This window comes from Aristolochia californica, unplaced genomic scaffold (assembly GCF_029961685.1).
Source record: "Aristolochia californica isolate CCGP_79_NKW_82.1479 unplaced genomic scaffold, dmAriCali1.0.hap1 SCAF_1, whole genome shotgun sequence".
NCBI classification, from domain to species: Eukaryota; Viridiplantae; Streptophyta; class Magnoliopsida; order Piperales; family Aristolochiaceae; genus Aristolochia; species Aristolochia californica.
This window is the reverse complement of record NW_027181770.1, coordinates 16,600,056-16,612,385: the sequence shown is the minus strand read 5'-3', so window position 1 is coordinate 16,612,385 and position 12,330 is coordinate 16,600,056.

Sequence of the window (12,330 nt, the reverse complement as noted above, 5' to 3'; positions counted from 1 at the left end):
TTATGGATTGGGAGTCAAGACTCAGTTAAAAACTACTGCCTCCCCCTTTTTCCCGACGATTGAACAACCTGATATATAAAAACTAAGAAGAGCTTACAATACCTAAAAATTACAGAAACTCTTTGGAATTATCTCGCTCTACATTAGTGCACTGTGCATTTTCATTTTAGATGTTTACGTTTTTTATAAATCAAAACTTTGAGTTTTCGCTTTGCCTTCATCCCGTAAACAGAAACGGCAAATAGATCACAACAAAATGAAAATTTTAGAGTTCATGTACGGAAAAATATTTAAAACAATAAAAAAATTAAGTAAAGAAAATTTATTCATACACCACAAATGAACACAAAAGTTTTATTGTCCAAGTTTGGGAAATTCCACTAGTTCAACCCTAACAGCTTGGAATTTTATCAGAAAGTGATTTCCTCCACACATGCTTAAAAATGGATTTGCATGTTTTAAACATGTTAAAGATGCAAATCACCTATGGGTCCATAGCTTTTGAAGAGAATTACAAACGCTCATTAAATTCTCAAGTAAACGTGCGGTGGGATATGTACCTGAGTTAAACAAGCCATTATTTTGCCCATCTAGAAAAAGCTGACCCAACGATCATGGATGATTGTAAAGTGATTTATCATGTGTACCGGGTTATATTACCCTAAGAAATGACTTATGGATTGGGAGTCAAAACTCAGTTAAAAATTCTTGCCTCCCCCTTTTTCCCGACGATTGCAAAACCTGATATATAAAAACTAAGAAGAGCTTACAATCCCTAAAAATTATAGAAACTCTTTGGAATTATCTCGCTCTATATTAGTGCACTGTGCATTTTCATTTTAGATGTTTACTTTTTTTATAAATCAAAACTTTGAGTTTTCGCTCTCCCTTCATCCCCTCAATCAAAAAGGCAAATAGATCACACACAAAATGAAAATTTTAGAGTTCATGTACGGAAAAATATTTAAAACAATAACAAATGTAAGTAAAGAAAATTTATTCATACACCACAAATGAACACAAAAGTTTTGTTGTCCAAGTTTGGGAAATTCCACTAGTTCAACCCTAACAGCTTGGAATTTTATAAGAAAGTGATTTCCTCCACACATGCTTAAAAATGGATTTGCATGTTTTAAACATGTTAAAGACGCAAATCACCTGTGGATCCAAAGCTTTTGAAGAGAATAGCAAACGGTCATTAAATTCTCAAGTGAACGTGCGGTGGGATATTTACCCGAGTCAAACAAGCCATTATTTTGCCATTCTACAAAAAGCTGACCCAACGATCATGAATGATTGTAAAGTGATTTATTATGTGTAACGGGCTATATTACCCTAATAAAAAACATATGGATTGGGAGTCAAGACTCAGTTAAAAATCCCTGCCGCCCCCTTTTTCCCGTCGATTGCAACACCTGATATATAAAAACTAAGAAGAGCATACAATCCCTAAAAATTACAGAAACTCTTTGGAATTATGTCACTCTACATTTTTGTATTGTGCATTTCCATTCTACATGTAATCTTTTCTCTTAAAACAAAACTTTGAGTTTTCGCTCTCCCTTCATCCCGTAAACCAAAAAGGCGAATAGATCACAACAAAATGAAAATTTTGGAGTTCATGTATGGAAAAAATTTAAACCAATAACAAATGTAAGAAAATAAAATTTATTCACACACCAAAATTGAACACAAAAGTTTTTTTGTCCTGGTTTGGGAAATTCCACTAGTTCAACCCCAACAGGTTAGAATTTTATAGGAAAGAGATTTCCTCCACACATGCTTTAAAAATGGATATGCATGTTTTAAACATTTTAAAGATGCAAATCACCTATGGATCCAAAGCTTTTGAAGAGAATAAAAAACGCTCATTAAATTCTCAAATGAACGTGCGGTGGGATATTTCCCGAGTCAAACAAGCCATTATTTGCCCATCTACAAAAAGCTGACCCACAACCATAGATGATTGTAAAGTGATTTATCATGCGTAACAGGCTATATTAACCTGAGAAATGACTTATGGATTTGGAGTCAAGACTCAGTTAATAATACCTGCCCCTCCCCCCCCCCCCCCCCCTTTTTCCCGACGATTGCAAAACCTGATATATAAAAACTACGAAGAGCTTACCATCCCAAAAAATTATAGAAAATCTTTAGAATTATCTCGCTCTACATTTGTGCACTGTGCATTTTCATTTTAGATGTACTCTTTTTTCATAAATCAAAATTTTGAATTTTCGCTCTCCCTTCATCCCTTAAATCAAAAACCCAAATAGATCACAACAAAATGAAAATCTTAGAGTTCATGTACGAAAAAAAATTTAAAAAAATAACAAATTTAAGTTAAGAAAATTTATTCACGCACCACAAATGAACACAAAAGTTTTGTTGTCCAAATTTCGGAAATTCCACTAGTTTAACCCTAACAGGTTGAAATTTTATAAGAAAGAGATTTCCTCCACACATGCTTAAAAAAAGGATTTGTAGGTTTTAAACATGTTAAAGATGCTAATCACCTATGGATCCATAGCTTTTGAAGAGAATAACAAACGCTCATTAAATTCTCAACTGAACGTGTGATGGGTTATTTACCTGAGTCAAACAAGCCATTATTTTGCCCATCTACAAAAAGCTGACCCAACGATCATGGATGATTGTAAAGTGATTTATCATGTGTAACGGGCTATATTACCCTATGAAATGACTTATGGATTGGGAGTCAAGACTCAGTTAAAAATTCCTACCTCCCCCTTTTTCCCGACGATTGCAAAACCTGATATATAAAAACTAAGAAGAGCTTACAATCCCGAAAAATTACAGAAACTCTATGGAATTATCTGGCTCTACATTAGTGCACTGTGCATTTTCATTTTAGATGTACACTTTTTTCGTAAATCAAAACTTTGAGTTTTCGCTCTCCCTTCATCCCTTAAACCAAAAACGCAAATAGATTACAACAAAATGAAAATTTTAGAGTTCATGTACGAAAAAAAATTTAAAACAATAACAAATGTAAGTTAAGAAAATTTATTCACACAGCACAAATGAACACAAAAGTTTTGTTGTCCAAGTTTGGGAAATTCCACTAGTTCAACCCTAACAACTTGGAATTTTATAAGAAAGAGATTTCCTTCACACATGCTTAAAAATTGGATTTGCATGTTTTAAACATGTTAAAGATGCAAATCACCTATGGATCCATAGCTTTTGAAGAGAATAACAAACACTCATTAAATTCTCAAGTGAACGTGAGGTGGGATATTTACCTGAGTCAAACAAGCCATTATTTTGCCCATCTAGAAAAAGCTGACCCAACGATCAGGGAAGATTGTAAAGTGATTTATCATATTTAAAAGGCTATATTACCCTAAGAAATGACTTATGGATGGGAGCCAAGACTCAGTTAAGAATCCCTACCTCCCTCTTTTTCCCGACGATTACAAAACCTGATATATAAAAACTAAGAAGAGCTTACAATCCCCAAAAATTACGAAAACTCTTTGAAATTATCTCGCTCAACATTAGTGCACTGTGCATTTTCATTTTAGATGGACAATTTTTTCGTAAATCAAAACTTTGAGTTTTCGCTCTCCCTTCATCCCATAAACCAAAAACGCAAATAGATCACAACAAAATGAAAATTTTAGAGTACATGTATGGAAAAAAATTTAAAACAATAACAAATGTAAGTTAAGAAAATTTATTCACACAGCACAAATGAACACAAAAGTTTTGTTGTCCAAGTTTGGGAAATTCCACTAGTTCAACCCTAACAGCTTGGAATTTTATAAGAAAGATATTTCCTCCACACATGCTTAAAAATTGGATTCGCATGTTTTAAACATGTTAAAGATGCAAATCAGCTATGGATCCATAGCTTTTGAAGAGAATAACAAACGCTCATTAAATTCTCAAGTGAACGTGCAGTGGGATATTTACCTGAGTCAAACAAGCCATTATTTTGCCCATCTAGAAAAAGTTGACCCAACGATCATGGATGATTGTAAAGTGATTTATCATGCGTAACGGGCTATATTACCCTAAGAAATGACTTATGGATTGGGAGTCAAGACTCATTTAAAAATCCCTGCCTCCCCTTTTTTCCCGACGATTGCAAAACCTAATATATAAAAACTAAGAAGAGCTTACAATCCCTAAAAATTACAGAAACACTTTACAATTATCTCGCTCTACATTAGTGCACTGTGCATTTTCATTTTAGATGTTTACTTTTTTTATGAATCCAAACTTTGTGTTTTCGCTCTCCCTTCATCCCGTAAACCTAAAAGGCAAATAGATCACAACAAAATAAAAATTTTAGAGTTCATGTAGGGAAAAATATTTAAAACAATAACAAATGTAAGTAAAGAAAATTTATTCACACACCACAAATGAACACAAAAGTTTTGTTGTCCAAGTTTGGCAAATTTAACTAGTTCAACCATAATAGCTTGGAATTTTATAAGAATGAGATTTCCTCCACACATGCTTAAAAATGGATTTGCATGTTTTAAACAAGTTCAAGAAGCAAATCACCTATGGATCCAAAGCTTTTGAAGAGAATAAAAAACGCTAATTAAATTCTCAAGTGAACTTGCGGTGGGATATTTACCCGAGTTAAACAAGCCATTATTTTGGTCATCTACAAAAAGTTGACCCAACGATCATGGATGATTGTAAAGTGATTTATCATGTGTAACGGGTTATATTACCCTAATAAATGACTTATGGATTGGGTGTCAAGACTCAGTTAAAAATCCCTGCCTCCCCCTTTTTCCCGACGATTGCAAAACCTGATATATAAAAACTAAGAAGAGCTTACAATCCCTAAAAATTACAGAAACTGTTTACAATTATCTCGGTCTACATTTGTGCACTGTGCATTTTCATTTTAGATTTACACTTTTTTCATAAATCAAAACTTTGAGTTTTCGCTCGCCCTTCAACCAGTAAACCAAAAACACAAATAGATCACAACAAAATGAAAATTTTAGAGTTCGTGTACGAAAAAAATTTAAAACAATAACAATAAAGATAAGAAAATTTCATCACACACCACAAATGAACACAAAAGTTTTGTTGTCCAAGTTTAGGAAATTCCACTAGTTCAACCCTAACAGCTTGGAATTTTATAAGGAAGAGATTTCCTCAACACATGCCTAAAAAATGGATTTGCATCTTTTAAACATGTTAAAGATGCAAATCACCTATGGATCCATAGCTTTTGAAGAGAATAAGAAACGCTCATTAAATTCTCAACTAAACGAGCGGTGGGATATTTACCCGAGTCAAACAAGCTTTTATTTTGCCCATCTTCAAAAAGCTGACCCAACGATCATGGATGATTGTAAAGTGATTTATCATGCGTAACGGGCTATATTACCGTAAGAAATTACTTCTGGATTGGGAGTCAAGACTCAGTTAAAAATCCCTACCTCCCCCTTTTTCCCGACGATTGTAAAACCTGATATATAAAAACTAAGAAGAGCTTACAATCCTTAAAAATTACAGAAACTCTTTGGAATTATCTCTCTCTACATTTGTGCACTGTGCATTTCCATTCTACATGTACTCTTTTTTCTTAAAACAAAACTTTGAGTTTACGCTCTCCCTTCATCCCGTAAACCAAAAAGGCAAATAGATCACAAAAAAATGAAACATTTAGAGTTCATGTATGGAAAAATATTTAAAACAATAAAAAATGTAAGTAAAGAAAATTTATTCACACACCACAAACGAACACAAAAGTTTTGTTGTCCAAGTTTGGGAAATTCCACTAGTTCAACCCTAACAGCTTGGAATTTTATAAGAAAGAGATTTCCTCCACACATGCTTAAAAAATGGATTTGCATGTTTTAAAGATGTTAAAGATGAAAATCACCTATGGATCCATAGCTTTTGAAGAGAATAAAACACGGTCATTAAATTCTTAACTGAACGTGCGGTGGGATAATTACCCGAGTCAAACAAGCCATTATTTTCCCCATCTACAAAAAGCTGACGCAACGATCATGGATGATTGCAAAGTGATTTATCATACGTAACGGGCTATCTTACCCTAAGAAATGACTTATGGATTGAGAGTCAAGACTCAGTTAAAAATCCCTACCTCCCCCTTTTTCCCGACGATTTCAAAACCTGATACATAAAAACTAAGAAGGGCTTACAATCCCTAAAAATTAATGAAACTCTATGGAATTATCTCGCTCTACATTAGTGCACTGTGCATTTTCATTTTAGATGTACGCTTTTTTCATAAATCAAAACTTCGAGTTTTCGCTCTCCCTTCATCCCGTAAACCAAAAAGGCAAATAGATCACAACAAAATGAAAATTTTAGATTTCATGAACGGAAAAAAATTTAAAAAAATAACAAATGTAAGTAAAGAAAATTTATTCACACACCACAATTGAACACTAAAGTTTTGTTGTCCAAGTTTCGGAAATTCCACTAGTTCTACCCTAACAGCTTGGAATTTTATACGAAATAGATTTCTTCAACATATGCTTAAAAAATGGATTTGCATGTTTTAAACATGTTAAAGATGCAAATCACCTATGGATCCATATCTTTTGAAGAGAATAACAAACGCTGATTAAATTCTCAAGTGAACGTGCGGTGGGATATTTACCCGAGTTAAACAAGCCATTATTTTGCCCATCTACAAAAAGCTGACCCAACTATCATGGATGATTGTAAAGTGATTTATCAAACATAATGGGCTATGTTATCCTAATAAATGACTTATGGATTGGGAGTCAAGACTCAGTTAAAAATCCCTGCCTCCCCCTTTTTCCGGACGATTGTAAAACCTGATATATAAAAACTAAGAAGAGCTTACAATCTCTAAAAATTATAGAAACTCTTTGGAATTATCTCTCTCTACGTTTGTGCATTATGCATTTCCATTCTACATGTACTCTTTTTTCTTAAAACAAAACTTTGAGTTTTTGCTCTCCCTTCATCCCGTAAACCAAAAAGGCAAATAGATCACAACAAAATGAAAATTTTGGAGTTCAAGTACGGAAATTTTTTTAAAAAATAACAAATGTAAGTAAAGAAAATTTATTGACACACCACAAATGAACACAAAAGTTTTGTTGTCAAAGTTTGGGAAATTCCACTATTTCAACCCCAATAGCTTGGAATTTTATAGGAAAGTGATTTCCGCCACACATGCTTTAAAAATGGATATGCATGTTTTAAACATGTTAAAGTTGCAAATCACCTATGGATCCAAAGCTTTTGAAGAGAATAACAAACGCTCAATAAATTCTCAACCGAACGTGCGGTGGGATATTTACCTGAGCCAAACAAGCCATTATTTTGCCCATCTACAAAAAGCTGACCCAACGATCATGGATGATTGTAAAGTGATTTATAATGCGTAGCGGGCTATATTACCCTAAGAAATGACTTATGGATTGGGAGTCAAGACTCAGTTGAAAATCCCTACCTCCCCCTTTTTCCCGACGATTGCAAAACGTGATATATAAAAACTAAGAAGAGCTTACAATCCCTAAAAATTATAGAAACTCTTTGGAATTATCTTGCTGTACATTTGTGCACTGTGCATTTTAATTTTAGATGTACAATTTTTTCATAAATCAAAACTTTGAGTTTTCGCTCTCCCTTCATCCCGTAAACCGAAAAGGCAAATAGATCACAACAAAATGAACACAAAAGTTTTGCTGTCCAAGTTTGGGAAATTCCACTAGTTCAACCCAAATGGCTTTGAATGTTATGGGAAAGAGATTTCCTCCACACATGCTTTAAAAATGGATATGCATCTTTTAAACATGTTAAAGATGCAAATCACCTATGGATCCAAGGCTTTTGAAGAGAATAACAAACGCTCTTAAATTCTCAACTGAACGTGCGGTGGGATTTTTACCCGAGTCAAACAAGCCATTATTTTGCCCATCTACAAAAAGCGGACCCAACGATCATGGATGATTGTAAAGTGATTTATCATGCGTAATGGGCTTTATTACCCTAATAAATGACTTTTGGATTGGGAGTCAAGACTCAGTTAAAAATCCCTGCCTCCCCCTTTTTCCTGACGATTGCAAAACCTGATATATGAAAACTAAGAAGAGCTTACAATCCCTATATATTATAGAAACTCTTTGGAATTATCTGTGTCTACGTTTGTCCATTGTGCATTTCCATTCTACATGTACTCTTTTTTCTTATAACAAAAGTTTGAGTTTTCCCTCTCCCTTCATCCCGTAAACCAAAAAGGCAAATAGATCACAACAAAATGAAAATTTTGGAATTCAAGTACGAAAAAAATTTAAAACAATAACAAATGTAAGTAAAGAAAATTTATTCACACACCACAAATAAACACAAAAGTTTTGTTGTCCAAGTTTGGGAAATTCCACTAGTTCAACCACAACAGCTTGAAATTTTATAGGAAATAGTTTTCCTCTACACATGCTTTAAAAATGGATATGCATGTTTTAAACATGTTAAAGATGCAAATCACCTTGTTACGGTCTCGAGTCATGGATCAAGTAACACGGCATGGGATTTGTGAATCCAGCACTCAGAATTTACTCACTTCACGTCTAGGGTCTGTGTATGAGTATTTCTCCTTAACCAATGCTTGGCCAGGAGCAAAGATCCTCTTTTGAGGGTCCTACCGAGTTGTTGTGCTAGGTAGAAGACCCCACAACAATGCTGACCTTGCTAGAGCAAGGTGCTCTCTTTTCTTGGTCACGGCAAAGAGGGTTTGGCCCTCTTTGTTGCTGCTCTAGCTAAGAATGCAATCCTTCTTTCTTAAATAACTTGAAACACGAGTTTGGGATAGATTAATACCTCTTCTTTGATGCTATGATCAGCTCCCACGTTGCACCAGGAATTGCTCAAGATTTGAGGATAAAAATCCTCACTTTGCTTCTTGGTAAGGGAGGAATTGAGCCTCTCTTGTTGCTGCTGCCAAGAAGGAGGATAGACCTCCTCTTTGGGCTCGGAAAAGGGGCAGGAAGCTCCTTTTCTTAATAGGGATGATGGTGGATGAATTTGGGTGAAGATGGATGGCAATGGAGGGTGAATGATAGGTTGGATTTTTGGAGTAAACCCTAAACTCGGGATCAAGAGGTGATCCCAACCTATTTAGACTAGGTTATTCTAAAATCTCAAAGCTTACCTATTTCATTCATACCTATCCCTTAAATAGGGAGTTTTAGGGTCAGGGTTACAATAATTCCCCATAATGCCCTTACATAAAAAGTAATTAGAAATAACTCCTACTTAAAACAATATAAGAAATAAATCCTACTTAAAATAATATTAGAAATAAATCCTACTCAAAGAAATATAAGAATTAAATCCTATTGAGTGAGTTGTTGTTGTCTTCTTCGTTGTGTGACTCGGTGTGCTATTGAGTCCACAACACACCTATGGATCCAAAGCTTTTGAAGAGAATAAAAAACGCTCATTAAATAACTGAACGTGCGGTGGGATATTTACTTGAGTCAAACAAGCCATTATTTTGCCCATCTACAAAAAGCTGACCCAACGATCATGGATGATTGTAAAGTGATTTATCATGCGTAACGGGCCCAAGAAATGACTTATGGATTGGGAGTCAAGACTCAGTTAAAAATCGCTACCTCCCTCTTTTTCCCGACGATTGCAAAACCTTATATATAAAAACTAAGAAGAGCTTAAAATCCCTAAAAATTACAGAAACTATTTGGAATTATCTCGTTTTACATTAGTGCACTGTGCATTTTCATTTTGGATGTACACTTTTTTCATAAATCAAAACTTTGAGTTTTCGCTCTCCCTTCATCCTGTAAACCAAAAAGGCAAATAGATTACAACAAAAAGAAAATTTTAGAGTTCATGTATGGAAAAAAATTTAAAACAATAACAAATGTAAGTAAAGAAAGTTTATTCACACACCACAAATGAACACAAAAGTTTTGTTGTCCAAGTTTGGGAAATTCCACTAGTTCAACCATAACAGCTTGGAATTTTATAAGAAAGAGATTTCCTCCACACATGCTTAAAAAATGGATTTGCATGTTTGAAACATGTTAAAGATGCAAATCACCTATGGATCCTTAGCTTTTGAAGAGAATAAAAAACGCTCATTAAATTCTCAAGTGAACGTGCGGTGGGATATTGACCCGTGTCAAACAAGCCATTATTTTGCCCATCTACAAAAAGCTGACCCAACGATCATGGATGATTGTAAAGTGATTTATCATGCATAACGGGCTATATTACCATAATAAATGACATATGGATTGGGAGTCAAGAGTCAGTTAAAAATCCTTGCCTCCCCCTTTTTCCCGACGATTGCAAAACCTTGTATATAAAAACTAAGAAGAGCTTACAATCCCTAAAAATTACAGAAAATCTTTGGAATTATCTCACTTTACATTAGTGCACTGTGAATTTTTATTTTAGATATACACTTTTTTCATAAATCAAAACTATGAGTTTTCGCTTTCCCTTCATCCCATAAACCAAAATGGCAAATAGATCATACCAAAATGAAAATTTTAGAGGTCATGTACGGAAAAAAATTTAAAACAATAACAAATGTAAGTAAAGAAAATTTATTCACACACCACAAATGAACACAAAAGTTTTGTTGTCAATGTTTGGGAAATTCCACTAGTTCAACCGTAACAGCTTGGAATTTTATAAGAAAGGGATTTCCTCCACACATGCTTAAAAAATGGATTTGCATGTTATAAACATGTTAAAGATGTAAATCACCTATGGATCCAAAGCTTTTGAAGAGAATAACAAACGCTCTTTAAATTCTCAAGTGAACGTGTAGTGGGATATTTACCCGAGTCAAACAAGCCACTATTTTGCCCATCTACAAAAATCTGACCCAACGATCATGGATGATTGTAAAGTGATTTATCATGAGTAATGGGCTATATTACCCTAATAAATGACTTATTGATTGGGAATCAAGACTCTGTTAAAAATCCCTGCCTCCCCCTTTTTCCCGATGATTGCAAAACCAAATATATAAAAACTAAGAAGAGCTTACAATCCCTAAAAATTACAGAAACTCATTGGAATTATCTCTCTCTACGTTTGTGCATTGTGCATTTCCATTCTACATGTACTCTTTTTTCTTAAAAAAAAACTTTGAGTTTTCGCTGTCCCTTCATCTCGTAAACCAAAAAGGCAAATACATCAGTACAAAATGAAAATTTTGGAGTTCAATTACGGAAAAAATTTAAAACAATAACAAATGTCAGTAAAGAAAATTTATTCACACACATCAAATGAACACAAAAGTTTTGTTGTCCAAGTTTTGGAAATTCCACTAGTTCAACCCCAACAACTTGGAATTTTATAGCAAAGAGATTTCCTCCACACATGCTTTAAAAATGGATTTGCATGTTTTAAACATGTTAAAGATGCAAATCACCTATGGATCCAAAGCTTTTGAAGAGAATAACAAACGCTCATTAAATTCACAAGTGAACGTGCGGTGGGATATTTACCTGAGACCAACAAGCCATTATTTTGCCCATCTACAAAAACTGACCCAACGATCATGGATTATTGTAAAGTGATTTATCATGCGTAACGGGCTTTATTACCCTAATAAATGACTTATGGATTGGGAGTCAAGACTCAGTTAAAAATCCCTGCCTCCCCCTTTTTCCCGATGATTGCAAAACCTGATATGAAAAAACTAAGAACAGCTTACAATCCCTAAAAAGTATAGAAACTCTTTCGAATTATCTCTCTCTACGTTTGTGCATTGTTCATTTCCATTCTACATTTACTCTTTTTTCTTAAAACAAAACTTTGAGTTCTCGCGTTCCCTTCATCTCGTAAACCAAAAATGCAAATAGATCACAACAAAATTAAAATTTAGGATTTCAAGTACGGAAAAAATTTAAAACAATAACAAATGTAAGTAAAGAAAATTTATTCACAAACCACAAATGAACACAAAAGTTTTGTTGTCCAAGTTTGGGAAATTCCACTAGTTCAACCCCAACTACTTGGAATTTTATAGGAAAGAGATTTCCTCTACACATGCTTTAAAAATGGATATGCATGTTTTAAACATGTTAAAGATGCAAATCACCTATGGATCCAAAGCTTTTGAAGAGAATAAAAAACGTTCATTAAACTCTCAACTGAACGTGCGATGGGATATTTACCCGAGTCAAACAAGCCATTATTTTGCCCATCTACAAAAAGCTGACCCAACGATCATGGATGATTGTAAAGTGATTTATCATGCGTAACGGGTTACATTACCCTAATAAATGACTTTTGGATTGGGAGTCAAGACTCAGTTAAAAATGCTTGCCTCCCCCTTTTTCCCGA